The sequence below is a fragment of the Saimiri boliviensis genome, chromosome 7 (genome assembly GCF_048565385.1).
Source record: "Saimiri boliviensis isolate mSaiBol1 chromosome 7, mSaiBol1.pri, whole genome shotgun sequence".
In the NCBI taxonomy this organism is placed as follows: Eukaryota; Metazoa; Chordata; class Mammalia; order Primates; family Cebidae; genus Saimiri; species Saimiri boliviensis.
Window position 1 is genome coordinate 90,942,173 of NC_133455.1, and position 24,483 is coordinate 90,966,655.

The following is a 24,483-nucleotide window of genomic DNA, read 5'->3' on the forward strand; positions in this document are numbered from 1 at the left end:
AAAGTTGCTAGCACAGTGGATTTGTTTTGTTTATTCATATTATGTTAAAACTCATTTCTACTTACTTTTCAGATATGTATAAAAAATGAATTATCTTCTCCTTTTAAACATATATACCAAAAAACATGCAAACTCCTCAAAAGACTATCCAGGGAGGTGAGGTTTCAGTGAGCCGAGATCACGCCACTACACCCCAGCCTGGGTGACAGAGTGAAACTCTGTTTAAAAAAAAGGAATAATGAATTCTGGCTGGGCGCAGTGGCTCATGCTCAGAATACAAACTCCCAGCACTTTGGGAGGCCAAGGTGGGCAGACTGCTTGAGCTCAGGAGTTTGAGACCAGCCTGGGCAACATGGTGAAACAAAATATGCAAAAATCACCTGGCACAGTTGCGTGTGCCTATAAGCCCAGCTACTTCAGAGGCTGAGGTGGGAGGATCACCTGAGTCTGGGGAGGTCGAGGCTGCAGCGAACCATGATGGTGCCACTGCACTGCAGCCTCAGCAACAGAGCAAGACCCTGTCTTCAAAGCACAAAAAAGAATAACGTATGCTGATATTTCCTGTTTCATTTAAAAAATGCTGATTGTGACTAATTTCATAATAGCAGTTTAACAAATATTTCAATAAAAACATATACATTTGTTAGTCTTGCTTTCACAATTCTCCACAATCAGATTCTAACCTCTCTTTGCCTTATTACTCTTCTACCTGTCATGTGCATGCCAGCCAAAAAGTCAGTCCCAGCTAATTTCCAGAACTCATCTTCATTCTCCAAGGTCCAACTCCTTCATAAAGTCTTTTTGGTCAAAAATAACATCTTCTCGGCTGGGCACAGTGGCTAACATTTAGAATCCCAGCACTCTGGCAGGCCAAGGTGGGCAGATCTCTTGAGGTCAGGAGTTCGAGACCAGCCTGACCAACATGGTGAAACCCTGTCTCTACTAAAAATACAAAATCAGCTGGGCATGGTGGTGCACGCCTATAATCCTAGCTACTTGGGAGGTTGAGGCATGAAAATCACTTGCAAGGCATACTGCAGTGAGCCAGGATCACACCATTGCACTCCAGGCTGAGCAACAAGAGTGAAACTTCATCTCAAAAAAATAATAAATAATAACTTCTCCTCTAATTTTTTTGTTTTTTTTTTTTTTTGACACAGGATCTTACTCTGTCACCCAGGCCAGATGACAGTGGTGTGATCTTGGCTTACTGAAACCTCCATTGTTGCAGACTCAAGTGATCCTCCCATCTCGGTCTCCAAAGTAGCTGGGATTACAGGCAGATGCCACCAGGCCTGGCTAATTTTTATATTTTTTGTGGAGATGGGATTTCACAATTTTGCCCAAGCTGGTCTCAAACTCAGCCTCAAGTGATCCTCTTGTCTTGGTCTTCCAAAAAGCTAGGGTTATAGAAACGAGCCACTATGCCCAGCCTTCTCTAATTTCTTAAAGTACTTCGGATTGTGCCAACATTATGCCATTTGCCAAATGTGGATCCTTGTGTTATGTGTGCACATATCCTTACTCTGCCACCTAACTGTTGGGTAGGCTCTTTATGGTCTAGAAAAGACTATATCCCAAACATCATCTTTTCACCTAAAAATTCTCTCAGGGCTTTATGAAGATTGTATAGATGTATAGCCATATTGTTTCAGGCTACCAAATTCTTGGAGCAACCAATTAGCATTAACTGTAGGTCATTCTCTTCATGATATCTGAATCCAAGGTCAAAAACACGCCAGGCGCAGTAGCTCACGCCTGTAATCCCAACACTTTGGGAGGCCGAGATGGGTGGATCATTTGAAGAGTTTGAGATCAGCCTGGCCAACATGGTAAAAACCCTGTCTCTACTAAAAATACAAAAATTAGCTAGGCGTGGTGGTGGGCACCTTTAATCTCAGCTACTGGGAGGCTGAGGTGGGCGAATCACAAGGTCAGGAGTTCAAGACTAGCTTGACCAATATGGTGAAACCCCATCTCTACTAAAAATACATTAGTTGGGCATGGTGGCACACATCTGTAATCCCAGCTACTCAGGAGGCTGAGGCAGGAGAATCGCTTGAATCTGGGAGATGGAGGTTGCAGTGAGCCAAGATTGTGGCACTCCACTCCTGCCTTGGTGACTGAGCGAGACTCTGTCTCAAAAAACAAACAAAAAGAGCAGAGGCTGAAAATAGTAAGTGGCTCACACCTGTAATCCTAGCACATTGGGAGGCTGAGGCAGGTGGAGACCAGCCTGGCCAATATGGTGAAATGTTGTCTCTACTAAAAATACAAAAATTAGCTGGGCATGGTGGTGCACGCCTGTAGTCCCAGCTACTTTGGAGGCTGAGGCAGGAGAATTGCTTGAAACTGGGAGGCAGAAGTTGCAGTGAGCAGAAATCATGCCACTGTACACCAGCCTGGGTGACTGAGTGAGAATGTCTCAAAAAAAAGAAAGAAAGAAAAAGAAAGAAAGAAAAGAAAAAAAAAAGAAAACAGTAAGTCACGAACTGGGCAACATAGCAAGACCTTGTCTCTATTAAAAAAAAAAAAAAAAAGAGGGATGTTTTTCCAGCAATATAGTGAGATCTCGTCACTATTAAAATAATTTTTAAAAATCCACATGTGACAGTACATGACTGTAGTCCCCAGCTACTTGAAAGCTTCAAGAATCACTGAAAAATCAGAAGGGTAGCTAAATTTTTTTACTTCAAAAATGAACATTCTACTGTAAATTTTAGTTATCTTTGACATAATAAACTTTTCAACGGGCCACTCCCTTTCTACCTCAGTTTATTAAGACACTGAAAAAAAGCATGGAAAGGGACTATACAGCTGTAGGCCCTGGAGGTTCTTACAAAAGGATATCAGGTACCAAAGGTCAATGGTATGAATAATGTAACATAGATCTAATTGGTGTAATTGGTAGCTCAATTTTCAGATTCCTTCTTTAAAAAATATTTTAATAAGGCCAGGTGCAATAGCTCATGCCTGTAATCCCAGCACTTCGGGAGGCTGAGGCAGGCAGATCACCTGAGGTAGGGAGTTCAAGACCAGCCTGACCAACATGGAGAAACCCCATCTCTACTAAAAATGCAAAAAATTAGCTGGGTGTGGTGGTGCATACCTGTAATCCTAGCTACTCAGGAGGCTGAGGCAGGAGAATCACTTGAATCTGGGAGGCAGAGGTTGCAGTGAGCACCTGGGCAACAAGAACAAAATTCTGTCTCTGAAAACAAAAAAAACAAAATTAATACAAGTCGGGAAGTTACCATGAAAAATAAATATCAAAAAACAAACAAAACCCAAAGGCAAAAAAGCTAAATTTAATTGCTATTTAATAAAGTGACAGAATGAGGGAAATGGCTAAAGTGCACTCCTAAAAATAATTAACGTATACATTTGTGTACTGTGAGAAAATAAAGAAAAAAAGAATCTATATGTTAAAATCTGAATAGACACTGAGATAACATTTTCATTCACTATTAAGAAGCTTCCCCACCATAGCATACTTAGTTAAATAATCACATACCATATTTAATTTTATATCTTATTGTCTTATAATCACAATTTTATAAATATTAAGCTATTTCTAAAATAACCATGATTTTATAAACATTAAGATTGTTTAAAGTCTTGAAAGACCACAAGCTAAATCTAAACTTCTTAAGATAGTACATAAATGTCTTTAAACTTTGGAACAATATATACTTTTCTACTCTTGTATACGATGAACCACTTTTCAAACATCTTTTGTTGTTTTTAACAAATCTTAATGTGAATGTTTAATTTTTAAAACTCTTCATAATCAGGATATAAATTATTTTCATAAGAAATGGACATGCATATTTTACACAAACACATATACATTCTACCTCTATTAAAGAAAGAATAAATATAAGTACCACTGGGCATAAAATAGAATTAATTTTAAAATAAAAGTGTCACAACAAGCATTTCACTAAAAAACAAAAAACAAAACAAAACAAAACAAAAAAACTTGAAATCTCCCAGAGGGAGAATATTTGACTATTTATTTTAATGAAGATAATTTCTACAACAAAGCATTTTTCTTTAAATGGTAACAACTAAACGGATCCCCTACAGGCTATTAAAAGTTGTACAATTTGTTATTTTCCATAATCGAAGATAGGAGGAATTGGTAATTTCGATAGGAAGTAGGCCTTAGGATTTAATAACCACCACAATGCATTTGGATAAGAATGAAAACAACTTTACCTACAGTTTGTAGTAATTAGGGTAAATTTTACCCACTGCTATAAGCAGTTTTCCATTTTCCATTTACTTCACAGAACCACCATAGTACTCTATCCTCTTAAATGTTTGTAAAACACCAAGGGTCAAGCATAGTACTTGGTACACAGAAAGGGGTTCAATATTTTTGAATGAACAAATTACTGAATGAATGAATACAATGGGCTCTCAAACCCTCCTTGCCCCCTCTTAAGTTTGCTATTATGTCCATTACGTGCTTTGGCCCCTCTCCATGTCAATAATGATGTATTTCCTTTCCCTGATCTCTAAGAAAGGCCCTGTTTATTCTTTCTTCCTTTAGAGATCTAGAATCTATAATCACCCCGATCTCGCTTGAAACTCCTCATTAAACAATAAAGGACACCCTTTTCCCTTGGGCCTTCCTCATGTCTCTAACATGCCTCTCCTGCAGCAGAGATTGAATCTAGCTGAACACTTTGTAAGATAAACCTTCTGAAAGCAATGCCTGCCTCCAGGTTATTTGAATTTCTCACCCATCCCTACTTAACAAGTAATTTTACTCTGAAACAGTTATCATTAGTGAGACATCAACATATTTACACATCAATCAACTGCAGCTAACTTCATAACAATTGGAAAAACAGAAAAATACTGAGCATCCTACCGTGGGTCTCAAAAATTGAATTCAAATACTCTGTGTATAAAATGCCTAGACTCTGTCATTCTAGCACATCTATGATCTGGCCTAACAAGTATGTTTTTAGACTACGAAATAGCTTTTTCCTATGACGTGTAAAACTCCATTAAAAATGAATTCTTCCTAATATTTTTATGGTGTCTAAAATTGCTGTGAATATCAGTTACACCTTTTGCAATGATCTTTTAGCCAGAAAGCCCCTATTTGTAGAATCCTCATATATTTCAGTTGTCACCTATTTAGGCTGGGCCTAATAGTAAAACTCTTCTTCCCCATTACTGAATTCAGAGAATTATTCAGGCACACAGTTTATTTCTTATCTTGATACTCCTGAGCCCATGCCCCAGCCTCTCGCTAATCTCCCTGGACCAGACAACTCCATTAGAATCTGGCACCCACGTTTGTTCTAATACTGCAGGAAGGACAGAAAACCTCAAAGTTCTTTTCTTTTTTTTTTTTTTTTTTTTTTTTTTTTTTTTTTTTTTTTTCTTTTTTTGGCTAGAATCCAAATTTTTGTACCTCTGCCATTCAAAACCCCAATGCAACAAACTTTCACAGGGGTTTTCCCCCCATGTTAAGCAGTCAGGTACTAGAGATACACAAATAAAACACAGACTCTGCCTTCAAACAACCCAATGAACAGAAATTTTTTTTATGCACAACCAAAACACTGTAATAGTAAGTTTCAAACGTGTAGAGGAGAAATTTGGTTGAGTATATGACACTATTTCTTTCTTTGTAGTACAGAAAAGGTAAGTCTGTAGAAAAAGGAGAAAGACAACCGGGTAGAAAATTTATTTCGAATATCTAACACAAATCTTCAACAGATTTTCTATTTTAAGTATTCCAAAAGGTGTACCATTGTATATTATACTAAATGTGGGTTCACTTATCACTTAAACTTTTTTAAGCTTAAAAAATCTCAAGCAATTAACATTTGGGAAGAAAAACAAGACTGATACACAAAGTAGTCAAAACATTTCAACTTTCTACACTGTATGTACTGCACTAATTTTTCGATATTAGAATATCTCCACATTTGAATTTGGATAGTCCACAGTGATAAAATACTGGACTAAAAAATTTGACATCGAACATATGCAGAACTAATGGCTAGTACGAAAAACGCTAGAATGGAGAGAGAACACTTGCAAGTGCCAAAACGTTTAAACGCTCTTTCAAACATTCTGAGATGCTAAATTAAGGACAAAATGATTAGGGTTCCAAGAATACAAACTTTCATCTAAGGCAACTGAATATTGAATTTCATTGAGATTATGAAATAAACATATGCTTAATTCCTATTTGACTTTCCGAACTTCACCACAGTGAACAGCCCATTCTTTTTCCTTGTTTACATCGAAGGCTCCTTTTGAACACAACTCAAAATGGAATTCCAGGCCCCAAAAGTCACTTTCACCCCCACAGGCAGCTACTTAACAGATTAATAAGGAATTCAAGAGCAGGACCTGAAGGTCTTACTTCTATGCTAATTTCACAATCCCCGTTTATTTCCCAGATACAAAAATTAAGATTTAAAAGGTGGCGGGAGTTGGGGACTTGGGGGTTGGTCTGAGGAAAAGGTGAATTTCCCAAGAATTCCTAAATGGCTTTGTTTCTAATATTAAAACTATAAGAAATTATCCAGCTATCAGTAGAATTTAACAACCGCTGAAACTTGCATTTGAAACAATTACTAACAATTACTATGTTTCACTTCGTTTCAACAGCTCAAACTTGCATATGAAACGATTACTATGTTTCACTTTCCTTTTTCCTGGGGGCAGGGCATGGTGTCTAACCTACTCTTAAAATTTAACATACTAACAGGTTCCCCTCCGCCCACACCGACAGGTTTCTTAGCCTCCATAATGAATTCAGTCAAATGGCATTTCTTTCTCATCGAAGGCCATCGGCAATGGTTTCAGGAAACTGATTTTCAAGCGCTGGGATCTTTAAGCGGCAGTAGGTGCCGGCAGCGCGGGGACAGATCGATGGCGAGGAGGCGGGCAAGACGCAGGGAAGGGCATTCCTCCTAAACCAAGCGCCAGAAGCGCCCTCCCGAAGCGTCCCGGGTCTTAGAGCAACCCCTCGCTGTAATCCCGGCGGCTGGACCCGGACACCGCACCATCCACACGGCGCCCAGCCCGCGCCAGCCCCGCGGCCGCCTCTCCGCGACGCCGGGGCCGGGGTCAGCGCGCAGCCCCTCTGCGTCCCCCGCGCCCCCGCCCGCGCCCCTTCTCCCCCAGCTCGCCCCTCCAGCCCGCTGCCCCTGGCCGCAGCATCTCCGGGCACTCGTGAGGCGGCCGCCGGGACAGGGCCGGAGCGCCGCAGAAGCCACCGAAAACTTCTCAGGGGCGCCAATTCAAACATCGCGGGTCCCGCCGCCGCCGCCGCCGCGCGCCCCTCGCTGGCTCCCCTCTGCGCGCCCGCAGCCCCAGTCTCCCCCTCCCTCAGGATCCCCCAGCGCCCCGCGCGGCGGGAACACGCCGCCAGGTGCCTCCCGGCCCCGCAGGCCGCCGTTGTACTTCCGCTCCCGCAGGGGGCGTCCCTCCGCCGACCGCCGCGGCCGCGCGCCCTGGCGCACGCTCACCAGCCTGACCCGGGGCGGCCATCTTAGCCCTCAACCTGGCACCCAGTCCCCCGGTCCGGCGGCTACGACAGCGGTGATGCGCGGCAGGCCCCGCCCCTCCCACAGCCCCGCCCCAGCCCCGCCCCCGGCCCCTCCCACAGCCCCGCCCCCACGCACGCTCTACGCGGGCCCCGAGGACGCCGCGTGCAGTCGCCTTCCGTGCTTCGAGGCGGGGGTCGGGGGCCACAGACGCTCCCCAGCGCCGCACGTGGCTCTGCGGCGACAACAAGCGCTGCCTCCCCGGGCGGGCTTTGCACCTGCCGTGGTCGCCAGAGCCCGGGAGGGTGAACTCAGCGTGCCCTGTGTGCCGGTGAGCCGCGGAATCATCCATGGACGTCTTAGTCCTTCCCGGAATTTCTGTGAGTTACACAGCGTCGAATTGTTTGGCAGAAACGCGTGCCACTTCCGTTATCTTTAAAGCCTTTCCTAATTCACTGTCATAGAAATTCTTACAGAAAACTTTACCTTTTTGAGGTGACCCCTGGGTGTAACTTTAGTGGTGATGACAGCTGTGAACTGGGGTCCCTCTCACAGCAAAAGGGCGAGAGAGGTTCCAGAACAGGCACAGGAAAGGCACTGCTATCCAGAACTGCCTAACCCGAAATTCCCCTTTTAAATAATGAAGTAGATACTGAAAAGAAAGAGAATAGATAAAGGAGGGAAAATCTTCCAGGAAAGTCAAGGCTAAGGTACCTGAAAATTAATCCATTAGTATTTATTGGATTCTTTGTGCTTAACTCTGAGCCAGATTGCTGTTTTTAACTGAACCTATACTCAATGATGAGCCAGTTCTACCTTGGCCACCCTGTGGAGTGTACTGCAAATGTAAAAACTCCCCATGTGGAGCTTATGACAAAGATGCAAAGTTGCAAAGATGCAAAGATACATCAATACAGTGCAAAATTTCGCAATATGTAACACAAGCTATAAAATGGTTCCTATCTTTTCATCAACAATTTTATTATGAGTAGTATCAGTGGTATGAGCTGAATAAATAAATGGGTGCTCAAAGGTTTTCACAGCATCTTATCGAAACACTGAAAAACAAGGCGAGGAGGAGTGGGGCAGGATTCCAACTAAAAGGAAATGACTAAGATCTGACTTAGAGGCCGGGGCGCGGTGGTTGACACCTGTAATCCCAGCACTTTGGGAGGCGGAGGTGGGTGGATCGCCTGAGGTCAGGAGTTTGAGAGCACCTGGCCAACATAATGAAACCCACTCTCTACCGAAAATAGGAAATATAGCTGGGCGTGATGGCAGGTGTCTGCCATTCCAGCTTCTTGGGAGGCTGAAGCCAGAGAATCTCTTGAACCCAGGAGGTGGAGGTTGCAGTAAGCGGAGATGGCGCCAGTGCACTCCAGCCTGGGCAATAAGAGCGAAACTCCATTAAAAAAAAAAAAAAAAAAAAAAAAAAAAAAATCTGACACAGTAACACAGGAAGTTCTTATGTTAGCAAAATAGATAACAAAATAGCAATAGTGTTTAATCAATTCGTATTTGAAAAAATACCAAATATGTACATGAAGATAACAACTGCTTAAAATGTAGTCATGCAAATAAAGATTAATAAGGGATATATTTGCATAGTTTAGTACTCATTTCGATCTTTTTTCTATATACTTAAGTGCATAATAATTCTGGTTCAATAATGGCCCCAGTGTACTCCTCCCACTCAAAACATCTAACTCCTGTCTTGTACTTTTGTCCACCACCTGAATTTCTAAAATGCATTAAAAGCATTATATGAAGGCATCTCTTAAGATGAAATATTTAAAATTTAAGTATTTCTGGCATGCAATATGGTTTTTCCTGTAATTCCTTGAAAGCAAAATATTAATAAAAGAAAAATCAAAACTCTTGCATTCCTATTATAATACCATAAAGTCATTCTGGGAAGTCATTTGGGAGATAGGAGAGTCTTAGTTGCCTCCCTCTGATCTAGTAATTGGGCGGGGTCTTTCAATGACTAAAATGATGTGAATAAATGAAGAGAAAGAGTGAAATGGGAAGAAAAGCAAAGGCAAGCTGTGTAAGAGATAAGGTGGAGAGTGCTGAACAGTCTTCAATAAACTGCCTTGAATACAATGATGTAAGCTAGGAAGAGGTGTGGAGTGGGAAGGGAAGAGACAAATTCTCGTTTCTAATAAAGAGCAGATGTTTGTAGTTTAGCTTTTTTTTTCATACTTACTACTACTTATTCAACTTTGAAATTTCCTCAGCTACCATTTTATTCCTGATCTTCACTACCTAGGCCTAAATTATGGCATGCTCTAGCTCATTTCCTGAGCTCCAGAACCTCTGTATTGCAATTTTATTTTTACATAGCAATCATAATCATGCTTCTCCTTAAATTTTCCTATTTATGTTTTACCCATCTCATCAAATCTGTTTTTTACTCTAACGTTAAAAAAAGAAAAAAGCCTCCTTTCCTGCCCACCTTCATCAGTGATGTCCCCAAACTTACCTATTAAAACCCCAAAATCAGTCTTTCTCCAGGTCAACCTTTGGACTACTCAGAAGCCAGTCCCTGTATGACCTCCCACTTTTCCACTAGGGGAGACGTTGATCTCCTAAGTGGAAAACCCTGGCCTCTGCCTCCAGTGGCCTCCTGCAAATCATTACAAATCAGCCTCTTTCAGGTCTGACTTAAACTCTCGCCTCCTGGAAACCGCTTTCCTGAAACAAACCTCGTGCAGCTCCCCATCCCCCACCCCGAGCAGTGTATTATGCAGTCACCGCTTTAGTTCTGAGTTCCGAGCCTGCTTCTATTTGCGGCATAACCTCTTTGGGGCCGGGACTGTGCACTTGCTCCCTTTCTATACCTCTCCTCAGTTCCTAGTACCGGCCAAAAACACTGCTGAAATGCCTAAGGAGTCAACTAGAAGTTCCTCAGCATAATATGGGGACGTGGAAGTGATGTTTAGGGGGGGCTTCCCTTGTCTCCCTGGTCCCCAGATGGAGAGAAATGGCAGTTTGCCCTTCCAAGGTAAGCAGTTTCCTAAACAAGATAAAATTTTAAAGATTCTGAAACCTAATGAGTGTGTGCCTCAATTCTGAGGTACGACACAAACTGGTTTTGCTCCTTGTATCCTGAGAGAAGATTATGAATTCATTAAAAGAAGACAGAACATGGTAAATTTCATAAACCTCCGAGCGGCTTTTTACGATTTATGTTGATTTTTAGAATTTCGTAGGACAGTCTTTCATGAATAGAAGAAGATTTCAGGAATTGTAGTTGCAGACTAAAAAATTTATGAGGTTATTACATTTTGGAAATCTACTTTTAAGAAATTTCAGAGTTCTACAAACAATGCTGTTTTCTAATAACTAAGATTCATTTAATATTTGTTTGAAAACCTACATGCCTAAGAATTGAGCTATTCATAGCCTTCATTTCAATGGTTATGAGGATATGAAGGACTGAGCAGAGGAAGTGGATAAAGAAACGCTAAAGAACTTAGCCCTAAGCTTTGATTAAGGTGTTGCAACACACTTCCGTTGAACTTTTTTAATGAGAGGAACCCAAACAACCTTAAATTTCTGGCAAATATGAAAGAAAGGAGTTGAGAGAGTAGTATGGAAAAAAGAACAGCAGACGTAAGATGTGGCCTTAGTAAGTGAACGGAGAAGAAAGTGAGTAGAAGGGACTTTAGAATTCGCCTTTTTCCTTTTCTTTTTGTTTTTTGTTTGTTTGTTTGTTTCTGGGGACAGTCTTGCTCTGTCCTCAGCTGTCGGTCTGCAGTGCAGTGGTGTTGTATTTGGAGCGAGCATAGAAAGTCAACATCAAGACAAATGTATGCTGAATTGCAGGGCCTTTATTGCCAGCAGCCATGAAGAACTTACGTCTGTCCAACCCGTGGCCTCGAAAGGAGGGTGTCAAGACCTTTTATGCCCATAAACCACCCCAGGGGTGAAGGTGAGGGGTGGGGGAGGGGGTGAGGGGCGAGGGGCTTCAGAAATGAAAAATTGGACAGGTTGGCAGGTAAAATTGGGAAGCCAAGCCGGTATAAAACGGCGGTTGAGGGTTTAGACAGAGCCAACAGTTTTTTCCTAAATCTGGATTCGATTTGTTGAGGAGGTGATGAGTCAAGGACAGCAAGGTTAACAGGGTTGTGTCCTTGTGTCCTCTTCGAGCTGAGTTGGGGTTGTAGGGGAAGGTTGTTAATGGGGGGTATTGATTGACTGGATGAGGGGGCTTTATATTTTTAGGGGGGCCTCTTGTATGATCTGGGCAATGGGTCCTATAGGGCATTGGGTCTGGGCGGTGTTACACACTTGATGGTAAAGATGTTTCCCACGTCCCATCCACAAATATATACTCTGAGACCCCAGGTTTGCCCCATTGTCCATCTACCATCTGGGGTAGTTACAGTTATCTTGAATAGGTTACAAGACCTAGTATAGCATGGGGATGGGGGAGAGTCTCAGTTAAAGAAATGAAGGAGTCTGTTTTTGGCGTACCCTGATATAGTGGAGATAGTTTCACAACCCCAATGGGGGGCAAAAGAATTCATTTAAGTCTCCACAGTTCCATCTTTTTTGTGGGGTGGATTCTGGGCACAGATATAATACCATGGTCTGGAGTTGCCGCTCTGCCCCTGTACTGCCGCACCTGGCTACACCTTTGCTTGTTCTGAAATTTAGGTTGGGGCCCAGGAGGGCACAGAGGTCTAGGGAGAAGGTAATGGGGTTCTTTGGAATGTATTCTAGGGTTAAGTTGACTGGGGTAGATCTCTTCCCCGTTAAGGAACTAACATATCTTCCAGTGGAGCCCTCAATAGCAGGTGGGTTCTGGGATGGGAAGGAGGGGTTGCTATAGGGATTTACAGCACGGATTAGGGTGGCGAGGGTGGTGACCACGAGGAGCGCACCCGTCTTAGCTTTAGTGAATCGGGGGAAGAGTGTTTGATGCTCCATTGTCCTTCCAGTGGGGCAGTCTTAACGTGGGTGTGATGAATCCAGGCCGTTAGTCTGTCCACCTTGAGTGCGGTGGGTGTTGTCAGGATAACCATGTAGGGTCCCTTCCAACGGGGGTGAGGCTGGAGGTGGCAAATCTTTTAACAAGGACAGAGTGTCAGGGCTGGAAGGGGTGTGTTGGCTGGTCTGTGAGGTCCAATAGGGTGGGACGGGTGTCCTTAATGAGCTGGTGTATCTGGGATTGAACAGACTGGAGAGCCTATAAGGACTTAAGGAGTGTATTGTTATGGACTTCAGCATGCACAGTATCCGCGGGTCTGGGGAGTAAGGGAAGGGGCCTACTGACCATGATTTCAAAAGGAGAGAAGCCTTTCTGATAGGGTGTGCATCAGATGCGGAGGACAACGAAAGGAAGCAGGCTGACCCAGTTTTCACTGGTCTCTAGGATGAACTTTGTCAGGGTTTTTTTTTTTTTATAGTCTGGTTCATTCATTCGACTTGCCCTGAACTCTGGGGACGATAGGCACAGTGTCATTTCCAGGATATACCCAGGGCCTTGGCTAGGCCCTGAGAAATCTGTGCAACAAAGGTAGGCCCATTGTCTGACCCCAGCATTAGAGGGAGGCCGAACCAAGGAACAAAGTTCTGTAATCGTTTTTTCGTGACCACCAAAGCGGTCTCGGACCTAGTGGGGAAGGCTTCGACCCATCCAGAGATCGTATCTATAAACACAAGGAGTTATTTGTAGCCATTTGCTGGGGGTTTTATTTCAGTGAAATCCGCTTCCCAGTGCTCCCCAGAGCTAATCCCTCTGAGTCTCACTCCTACCTGGCTAGACCTGTTTCCTCCCAGATTTACTTGGGCACATACATTACACAGAGCAGTAATTTTCTTGATAAGTTCATGTATTTGGGGAACGTAGTATTTGGCTTTTAGCAACTCAGTTAGTTTAGTCTGTCCTAAGTGAGTGGCCTGTTGTGTGTCCTTAACTAGGGCCCATCCTAGAGCCTCGTGGACCACAATCCTTGTGTCCTGTAGAATCCACCATCCTGTGGAATCTTGTGTGCCCCCTTGTTCTTTAGCAAAGTTTTCATCAGGTGAGTACGTAGGGGTGGAGGGCAGGGTTGGGGCCGGCAGAGTCACAAGAAGAGTCAGAGGTTTTGCTGGTCGCAAGGCTGCCTGTCTGGCTTGTAGGTAAGCCACCCTATTTCCCCTCGCCTCTGGTGAATTTCCCTTCTGGTGTCCTTTGCGGTGTATTAATGCCACTGCCTTGGGCTTCCATATAGCCTCTAGTAGGGCTAGGATTTCTTCTTTATTTTTGATGGTTTTTCCCTCTGAGGTAAGTAGTCCTCTTTCTTTATAAATGGCTCCATAGACATGAGCAGTAGCAAAGACAGACCGGCTATCCATGTAGATGTTTACAGTTTTTCCCTCCGCCCAGTCTAAGGCCTCTGTCAGAGCTATGAGTTCTGCCTTTTGGGCTGAGGTTCCATGTGGAAGAGCCTGGGCCCAGACAACCTGCTCTAGGGTGACTACAGCTGCCCTGGCATACCTGACTCCATCGACCATGCAAATGCTGCCTTCTGTGTACAGTACCTCCTCTGGGTTCTGCAGGGGGACATCGGTGAGGTCCGGTCGAGCTGCGTGGAGGATGTCCACTGTTTGTTGGCAGTCATGTATGGCCTTCTCCAGCTCGCTGTCAGGTAGCAGCGTGGCAGGGTTTAAAACTGTAGCCTTTAAAAACTTTATACAAGGCGGATCCAAAAGTAAGGCCTGATATTGAACTATGCAGGCATTTGACATCCATTTTCCCGGAGCTCCGTGGAGTAGTGACTCGACCGTATGGGGTGTCACTAAATTTAACTCCTGCCCCAAGGTTAGTTTTTCCGCCTCCTTGACTAACAGAGCTGTAGCTGCCATCGACCTCAGACAAGCTAGCCACCCAGAGGCTACATGATCAAGTCTTTTCGAAAGGTAGGCAACTCGCCAGGATGATGATCCCAACGTCTGGGTGAGCACACCCTTAGCAACTCCCTGTTTTTTGTGCACAAACAACCGGAAGGGTTTAGAGGTGTCTGGCAAAGCCAAGGCTGGGGCTGTAGTCAGGGCAGTCTTGAGCTTGTCAAAAGCCTGTTGCTCTGTCTCTGTCCAAGTCAAGGGCTGATTTCCTCCAGTGCAGGCATACAGGGGCTTGGCTATCTTGGCGAATCCCAAAATCCATAGCCTACAGTACCCTACTGCCCCAAGGAATTCTCGAACCTGGAGTTTCGTGGTGGGGGTGGGTATTTGCAGCACCGCTTGGACTCGGCTGGGTGCCAGTGCCCGGTTGCCCTTCTCTATGATATAGCCCAGGCAGGTAACTTTCAGTTGGCAGAGTTCAGCCTTTTTAGCTGAGACCCGGTAACCCAAAGTCTGTAGGGTCTTTAATAATGACTGGGTGGTCTCTTTATAGACCTCTTGGGTTTTTGTAGCCAAGAGTAAGTCATCCACATATTGCAATAGGGTACACTCAGGGAACTCAGCTCAGAAGGTGGTGAGATCTTGGCTAAGTGCCTCATCAAACAGAGTGGAGGAGTTTTTGAACACCTGAGGCAGTCTTGTCCAAGTGAGTTGCCCGGAGACCCCAGTATCAGGGTCAGGCCATTCAAAAGCAAGTATGGGCTGGCTAACAGGGGCCAGTGGGATGCAAAAGAATGCATCCTTGAGATCCAATACAGTGTAATGGTGATGTTCTGGATCCAAGTGACTTAGGAGGGTGTATGGGTTTGGAGCCATAGGGTGGACAGTTTCCACTTGTTTGTTTACCTCCCTTAAGTCCTTTACAGGCCGATAGTCCTTTGTGCTTGGTTTTAAGATGGTGAGCAGGGGGGTATTCCAGGGGGCCTTACAGGTAGTAAGGATCCCTCCTTTTAGGAGTCTGGTTATATGTGGAACAATTCCCTGTCTGGCCTCCTGGCTCATGGGATATTGTCATACCTGGACTGGAGTTGCTGTTGCCAATAGCTGGGCCACAACTGGGGTACAGTGACTTGCCAAGCCTGGGGAATTTGTCTCGGCCCACACTCCAGGTACATTCTGTTGGAATTGGCAGAGGAGGTCTGATGTTGGTGGTTGATTTGCCTCTGAGGATAAAGCTTCCTGCAAGAGATACTCATCTGACAGAGCACAGGTGATGAGGATTTGCTGATGTGGCCCTGATGCCAAAGGAGGAGGACTTGAGAGGCAAGCCTGACCCTCACAGAAAGAAATATTTGCTTGAAGTTTGTGGAGTAAGTCCCGTCCTAGGAGTGGGTACGGACACTCGAATGACTAAAAAGGAGTGGGTGACGGTGCCATTCCCCAGATCAAGGAAACGGTTGGTGATCCACGGGCTTGTTGTGGCTTTTTCTGTGGCCCCCTGGATAATTGTTTTTCTACTGGATAGTGGTCCCAGAGGCTGAGTAAGGCCTGAGTGGGCTGCCCTGGTGTTGACTAGGAAGCTGACAGGTGTGCCCCCAATCTTCAAAGTGACCCTGGGCTCCTGGGGGCTTAATAAATAAGAGCCCCAGCCCTGTCAATCCTGGCTTTCTAAATTGAGAATGGCCCTTGGTGGCTTTCCCTGAGCTGTTTCTTGCCTTTTCCTTTCCGGGCACTTGTTCTTCCAGTGGCCTGTCGGCAGCGCACTAGTTGCATCCTAGCCTGGGCCGGAGACCCCAGGGGCTCCCCTGTGGGTTTCCCTGTCCCTGTGGGATAACTCAGGTTTCCTGAAGAGCTGCTATTACTGCTTTAACAACCCTTTTATCCTGTTTGGCTTCTGAAGTATCCCTATTGTTAAAAACCTTTTGGGCAATTTCCAGCAATTGAGACAAATTCATTCCCTGAATCCCTCTAACTTTTGTAACTTTCTTTTAATATCTGGGGCTGACTGGGAAACGAAAGCCAGGTTGATGGCCCACTGATTTTCTGGAGCCTCAGGGTTAATAGGAGTGTAGGTGCGATAAGTTTCCTGTAGAAGCTCAAGGAAGGCGGCTAGCTACTCCTGTGGGCCTTGAGTTACAGTCCCTAACTTGGAGAGGTTAGTGGGCTTGCAGGCCATTCCCCTATCCCCTTCTAGTAGGTACTGGTGAAAATTGTTCAGAGCCTGTAGACCTGCCGAGGTGATTGGATCCCACTGGGGGCGGGTGGAAGGGAAAGTTTCATTAGTTTGTTCTGGTGGTCTTCTGCCAAGCTTCCCCTTGTTCCAATGATGGTCATATGAGCCTCCTGTCTAATTCTGCCCCTTTCTTTTGTGGTAAATAGTACTAGGAGTAATTGTTGACAATCATCCCAGGTGGGGCGGCGGGTTTGTAAGATAGACTCTAGGAGACCTGTGAATGCCTGGGGCCTTTCAGAAAATGGAGGGTGTTGAGCCTTCCAATTGTATAAATCACTAGAGGAGAAGGGGATGTGGATGAAGAAGGGGTGGCCCCGGCTACCTCCTTCTATAGGGGGACACCTCCTGGAGGGGTAATACCCTGGGTGGGTATGGAGCCCCACTATGGGTATGGAGTGGGGACAAGGGCTGGCTACCAGTGCTGTCTGGAGAGGGGTGCTGGGACCCCAGTTAAGAGGGTTTAAAGTAAGGTAGAGGTAATTCTAGATCCTCTTCTGGGGCAGGGAGAATGGCCGGCGTGGTAGGGCCCTTCTTTGGGCAGGCTAAAATGACCTGAAGTCCAGCCTATTTTATGCAATGCTTCAGCCACGAGGTTCAGGCGTGGGGGTCATTGGACTAAATCCAACCGTTGGTTGATGTATGGAAACTGGCCAGGATATCCAGGAATTTCTTCCACCATTTTCCATACAGCCTGGGTGATTTTTGGGTCATAGGTCCCAGTATCTGGCCACCCAACTCCAAAAGATGGCCATTCTAGTTCACAGGAAGAGAAGAGTTTTCCAGGGGTTAATTTCACCCCATATTGGCCTGAGAACCCAACCTTGAAGTTGGCCATCATGCATTGGAGGGAGGTACAAGGCTGGGAGAGCTAGATGACCCCCATTTGGTTTTTCCTTAGCCTTTAAATTCCCCTAATTTAGGACTGGCTTCACTGAGGATTTGAACCAACAATCTTGCAGTTGCCGGCCCCATACGTTAGCTACTGTGCTAAAAGGGTATTTGGGTTACACCAGAGTCAGAAAGCTTTCTTAACCCACAGTGACTACGAGTTCCCCAAGCTGGGCGGAGCTGGCAGTGAGCAAAAAAAAAAAAAAAATGCTACTTGCACACAGGGACTCTGAAAAGCATTAAATTTCTCTCTCCCTCCTCTCTCTCTCTCTTCTCTTCTCTTCTCTTCTCTTCTCTTCTCTTCTCTTCTCTCTCTCTCTCTCTCTTCTGTCTCTCTCTTCTCCTTCCCCTACTTTCTTTTCTCTCTCTCTCTGTCTCTCCTCTCTCCTCTCTTTCTCCTCTCTCCTACTTTCTTGTCTCTCTCTCTCTGTCTCTCTCTCCTGTCTGTCTCCTCTCTCTTCTCTTTCTCCTCTCTCCTACTTTCTTTTCTCTCTCTCTGTCTCTCTCTCCTCTCTGTCTCCTCTCTCTTTCTTTCTCCTCTCTCCTACTTTCTTTTCTCTCTCACTCTTTTTTCTGTCTCCCCATAGTAACTCAGGTCTTGTGTTTTTTGTAGTATTTTCAATTTTGGCAGGCATTATACTCATGTTCTATCCTTTCCAGCACCAGTTTTAAAAGTGCCTCTACAGCTAAATCTTGTAAGGAAAGTACAATTAATTTAATGGGTCTATCTTTTGTATGGGCCAGGGGAACAGGTGTAAGGGGCCAAGGATGAGGATAGAATTCTCCTAAGAAGCCCCAGAGGGGCTGGTAATAGGCCTTGTATAGGAGATTCCTGGGACTCCGAGGAATTTTGGGTGAATGTCAGCCAGGGAGTCACCCGTCCTCCATGGGGCCAGAATTCTGGGGCCCTGAAATGCCCGGGCGAGACACTGAGATGGCTTTTGTCTAGTGATGGACAAAGATAAATCTTGCTGGGGCCTCCAAAAATGTACTGGAGTGAGCAGAGAAAGTCAACACCAAGACAAAATTATGTCAAATTGCAGGGTCTTTATTGCCAGCAGCCACAGACGACTTGCGTCTCTCTCCAACCTGTGGCCCTGAAAGGAGGGTGTCAAGACCTTTTATGCCCATAAACCACCTCAGGGGTGAGGGTGAGGGGTGGGTGTGGGTGTCAGGGGCTTCAGACATTTCGAGGGCCAGGGGACTTTGGATATTCCGATTGTTACTTAAGTAGTTTATAGTAGTCAAGATAAGCGTTAGTTTACACCTTGTCTGGGTAGGGTGGAAATTACAGACCTTAGTTACTTATTACAAGTAGCAGTGGCCAAGATGGCATGGGTTTGGACTGCTTGCCTGTCACATTAGGGTTACAGAGAGCAGTTTCAACAGAAAGCTGAGGTATGGCTGAGCTATGCAGCATTATGGGGCTTTTACCATGTCACAGTGGCACGATCTCAGCTCATGGCAACCTCCCGGGTTCAAGCAGTTCTGTCTTAGCCTCCCGAGTAGCTGGGACTACAGGTGCGCACCACCACACCCAGCTAATTTTTGTATTTTAGTAGAGACAGAGTTTCACTATGTTGGCCAGGATGGTCTCCATCTCTTGACCTCGTGATCCACCTGCCTCGGCCTCCCAAAGTGCTAGGATTACAGGCATGAGCCACCGCGCCTGGCCTTTTTTCTTTAATTCTAAGAATGAGGGTGGTACCAGGTAAGGAAGGTAAATGCCAGCTGGGTAGATGGTACCAAAGTTGACTTGTTTTTAAAGGACCATTATGTATTTGGTGGTGTGTGGGGGAAACTTGTACCTTGGAGGTGAATTTCCAACATAGGTCTACTGAAAACTGAAATGGAGCCCCAGGGTTTAGGTATTAATAGAAGCAAAATTGTGAAGTGAGTCAATTTTTCTCCCCTATTAAACATCCACTCCACCTCCACCCTATACTCAGTTTAACAGGGATCCTCAGGCTACTGTGTCCAGGGCCTTATTGTAGTCTGTGTCTCTTCCCTTCCATCAAAACTTCCCGTTTTGTTCAGGACAGGTACCCCAACCTTTCATATTCATTCTCTCTTTCTCTCTCTCAATGGAGGCAGGACTTTGTTACCACATTGGAGTGCAGTGGCATGATCATGGTTCACTGCAGCCTTGACCCCTCAGGCTCAAGCAATCCTCCCACCTCAGCTGCCTGTGTAACCGGGACCACAGACATATGACATGATTTCTAGCTAATTGATTTTTTTGTAGAGATGTGGGGGTGGTTGGGAGGGGAATCTCCTTAACGTTACTCAGGCTGGTCTCGAACTCCTGGCCTCAAGCAGTCTTTGTGTCTTGCCCTCCCAAAGTGCTAGAGTTACAAGCAAGAGCCACCATACCTGTGCCCAACCTGTCATTATCTAAGGAGCTCAGTTATGTAGTAAAGTTATCTACTTACATATTATTAGTGTTTAGTATTTTGTTCTCATTTCTCTCTGAGACTGTTCTAATGAAACCTCCTGTAGACACCAAGAGTATGGAATTTCTAAAGTGACATTTAAAACGTTATTACAGATCAGTGGGACAGATATTTTGCTAAGCCAAGGTACTTTCTTTCCAAGGATAAGCTATGGGAGGTAGTGAGAGCAGAGCACACACACACACCACACACACACACACACACACACACACACACACACATGCATACACATATATAATTAGAACACATTTATCTAGTTATAACAATGTGTCTAGTTATTTGCCATCTTTTCAGGATTTTTAAAATTTCTATCTCATTTGTAGAGTTTGGAAAATACTATCTGTCCTATCTTCCTCACAATAATGTTTTAAGGATCAAGTGAGGTTTTGCCCATGGAAACTGCCTAAACTGTAAGGAGAAAAGTCAGTGTATTTATAATTATTATGTCTCTTAGAGTTACTGTAACCCTATAAAGCCCTTTGAAGTTGAGAACACATTTTTGTTCATATTTACAACCTCTATAGCAATTAATACAGAACCTCATTCAGAATAGATAAGTAGTATTCCCTTAAATCAAGTTTTTCTTCTGTACTAAAGTAATAGTCAATTCAAGGACAAATGTTCTGAAGGTTAGAATTAATTCTGTTACTCTGAGAAACATGGCAATAATATTTTAGCTTCTCTGTCTCATATTAGGGAGAAAAAGGATCTGGAAAGGCAGAAGGAGAAAGAGAGAGAAGGAATGGCACTAGAGGTGGGAATTTCAACTCTTAAAGTTTTAGTAAACCATGCCAAAAAGACACTGGTAATTTTTCATGAGGGAGAGATTATTGGAGTACCCAATACAAGTTTTACTTTTATACTTTATACACGTTTTTAAACCCCCCTACCCCCTTTTTATTTTTTATTTTTATTTTTTTTTGATACAGAGTTTCGCTCTTGTTACCCAGGCTGGAGTGCAATGGCGTGATCTTGGCTCACCGCAACCTCCGCCTCCTGGGTTCAGGCAATTCTCCTGACTCAGCCTCCTGAGTAGCTGGGATTACAGGCATGCACCACCATGCCCAGCTAATTTTTTGTATTTTTAGTAGAGACAGGGTTTCACCATGTTGACCAGGATGGTCTCGATTTCTTGACCTTGTGATTCACCCGCCTCAGCCTCTCAAAGTGCTGGGATTACAGGCTTGAGCCACCGCACCTGGCGTTTTTAAACCCATTTTTTAAAATAGTAGAATGAGGAAAGGATAGGTGGATAACTAGTTGTTTGCATAATTATTTACATCTTGCCAAACCATTTGGAAATTGAAATCCTGCAGTGTGTCTCCTGGGTTGTAAAAGGCAAGAAAGTTACATAGAACGCAGTCATCAATGGAGTGTGATATTGCATCATTTAAAGGAAATCCCAAACTGTCTATTCAGGATTTATACATACAGTAAAAAGAGCTAACAATTCTTCATGTGTAAGAGCTAGGATGATCAACCTGCTTTTATCTGAAATCTTAAGGTTGCTTCTTTTTAGGCTTTTTATCTGAAATCTTAAGGTTCCTTCTTTTTAGGCTTTTTATCTGAAATCTTAAGGTTGCTTCTTTTTAGGCCAAGGTACCTCCTGGTAGCAATCATTGATTTAGTCATCTGTAAATAGTGTCTGTAAACCTCCTTTTTCTTAGCTAACCAGTGATTAACTCCTAGAAAAAACACATTTTTTATTCTGCCACCCAGCAGTGCCGTGATATGCTCTCAGCTCACTGCAGCCTTGACCTCCCAGGCTCCAGCAGTCCTCCCATCTGTGTCTCCCAAGTAGCTGGGACTGCAGGTACATGCCACTACACCCAGCTAATTTTTGTATTTTTTTGTAGAGATGGGGTTTTACCATGTTGCCCAGGCTGGTCTTGGACTCTAGAGCTGAAATGATCCACCCGCCTTGGCCTTCCAAAGTGTTGGGATTACAGGCATGAGCCACTGCACCCAGCCTTGAAAACCATATTTCTGAGGAAGACTCTTCAGTGGAAGTGAAATTATGTGTAAAGTAGTTAGTTCTCACCTATTTCATTTCACTTTTGGTTTTGAAAATAGTGTTTAAAGAATTAAGCATAATGAATACTTGATATGAATTTCTTGAATTTTTTTTTGAGATAGTCTCACTCTTATCTCCCAGGCTGGAGTGCAGAGGCATGACCTTAGCTCTCACTGCAACCTCTACCTCCCAGGTTCAAGCGGTTTTCCTGTCTCACCCTTCTGGGTAGTTGAGACTACAGGTACCTGCCACCACATCTGGCTAATTTTTGTATTTTTAGTAGAGACAGGGTTTCCCCATGTTCGCCTGGCTGGTCTCAAAACTCCTGACCTCAGGCAATTCACCTGCCTTGGCCTCCCAAAGTACTGGGATTACAAGCATGAGCCACTGTGCCTGGTCCTTGGATGTTTTAAAATGTCCTAAATATGTGGCTCCTAATCTTTAGAAAAATAATGAAGGACAAAGCAAGCATTGTAGGGGAAATGAAAAGCTCTAAAAAGTGACATGTAATGGCATCTTTTTCACAAGTATAAAGTTTTATTTTGTCTATTTGGATGAAAACCTCAAAATGTCACAGGAATGATCGCAGAAGGAAATTTTGAACACTTGGAGGAGGAATCAGTGGTCACGAGAAGCCAGCATGGGATCCTTAGCATGCCACATTAAATTAACCTAATTTCATTTTTTAAAAGAGCTAATTAGATGGTCGCTAGGGGGAATGGGATGAACTTAATGAACCTTGACTTCAGTGAAACACTTAATAAAGTGCCATATGATGTCCCTGTGAACCAATAGCAAATCGTATGTACGTAATTATAAGGCTAGGAAGTTCCACAGGTGATTAAATAACCATACAGGAAGTGTTAACCTGGAGGGAAGGTCTAAATCGTATGGAAATAATTCTATCCTTGGTTCTGCCAAGTACAGTACTTCATTTATGACTTAGAAATACAGATAACATATTTATAAAGCCTATAGGTTGAAGATAGGTGTCTGGAAAAGAGGCTAGTTTAAATATAGACTCCTAGATTATTAAGTTGAATATTTCACCTAATACAGAGCTTCCTCTAAAATAACCCCAAATATATAATTACTAGTCTTGAAGATATGACCTGGAACTTATCAGCATTTTCTCCTTTTAAACTGATCTAATTTCTAGGCTGTTCTTCCTCTTCTATGTCAAAAGGCATCAATGTGATGACTACCACGTGGTTAGAATAGTGGCCAAGAACACAGAGTGCTTCAGTTGAGTCCCACATTCTCTGCTTACTAGCTATGTCACTGGAGGCAAGTAATTCAATATTTTTGTGGCTTGACTGTCTCATATTTAAAATGAAGATAATGTAAACTACCGATATAAGATGGTTAAAAGATTTATGAATTTTCATCTTCATGAGATCGAGTCTTAGTTCTAAGTTCTTAGGATTATGCCTGGATAATAGCAAATATTTAATAAGTATTAGATAATATTAAGCAGAACAAGTTTTGTCCATGGCCTGAGAGCCTCTCCTCGAGAATTCCATAAGTACTTAAAAAGAAGAACTATGATCCTTCTGTCTTCTCCCTTCTCCAAGGTAAATATTCCCAGATGTCCACACTCTTCTACATCCTGCTCATTGTGCTCTTTGGATGCATTCCAGTTTGTCAATGTTCCTTAAATTTGCTGTTTAACCAAGGGGATATTCAAAATAGTTAATAACCAGGTTGCACACCAACTGTGAAGAACTTGAGAGAATTGGCTAATATTATGTTTTTATGATTCCCTTTATCACTTAATTCTTTACTATAGCTGCTCTGAATTTGTAATCATTTGACACCTCTGAAATTAGTTCAAACATCCCACTTTCTAAATCACCACCTCCTCTCTAAGTCTATTAATATTTCTTTGCTATAATTATTTGATCTCACCGTGACCTTCTAAGCCATTGATCCTATAAACTTTCTTTTCTTTTCTTCTTTTTTTTTTTCTTTTTTTCAGACAGAGTCTCACTCTGTCACCCAGGCTGTAGTGCAGTGGCCTGATCTCGGCTCACTGCAACCTCCGCCTCCCAAGTTTGAGCAATTCTCCTGCCTCAGCCTCCTGAGTAGCTAGGATTACAGGTAGCTAATTTTTGTATTTTAAGTAGAGGCTGGGTTTCGCCATGTTGGCCAGGCTGGTTTTGAATTCCTGGCCTTGTGATCCAGCCTCCCAAAGTGCTGGGATTACAGGTGTGAGCCACTGGGCCCGGCCAATCCCATAAACCTTCTAAATCCATCAGCCCTTTAAAAAGTGAGAAATTTTGCTATAAAATGAAGCAGAGAAATGGGGTAATCATGAATTTACATTAGTTTTAGTTTGTTTTAAATCATGGATGATATTGGAACATGTTTGAAACTGATGAGAATGATACAAAAGATCGATGATGTAGGATAAATGATAAATAAAATAGTGAGAAAGTGGAAAAGTCCCAAATTGATAGTTATAGCCTCAAATCCTCTGCTAGCTCGAGTTGTATCTCTAGCTATCTAGTGACGTCTCAACCTGGATATATC

The 24,483-nt window shown here is 43.7% G+C and overlaps 1 protein-coding gene and 1 long non-coding RNA gene across 4 annotated transcripts in view; one reads left to right on the forward strand and one right to left on the reverse strand.

Moving 5' to 3' along the window:
- Nucleotides 1-7,142, reverse strand: part of ERGIC2 (ERGIC and golgi 2) — a 60,327-nt gene extending 53,185 nt beyond the window's left edge. Inside the window, exon 1 of the mRNA XM_074403006.1 lies at nucleotides 3,110-7,142. The gene's annotated coding sequence lies outside the window, so the exon portion shown is untranslated. The remainder of the gene's footprint in view (nucleotides 1-3,109) is intronic.
- Nucleotides 7,143-7,676: 534 nt separating this feature from the next.
- The window catches only part of LOC141585156 (uncharacterized), a 118,996-nt gene continuing 102,189 nt past the window's right edge, over nucleotides 7,677-24,483 (forward strand). For all 3 annotated transcript variants that reach the window (XR_012518509.1, XR_012518511.1, XR_012518510.1), the window contains exon 1: nucleotides 7,677-7,906. This is a non-coding gene — a long non-coding RNA (uncharacterized LOC141585156). The remainder of the gene's footprint in view (nucleotides 7,907-24,483) is intronic.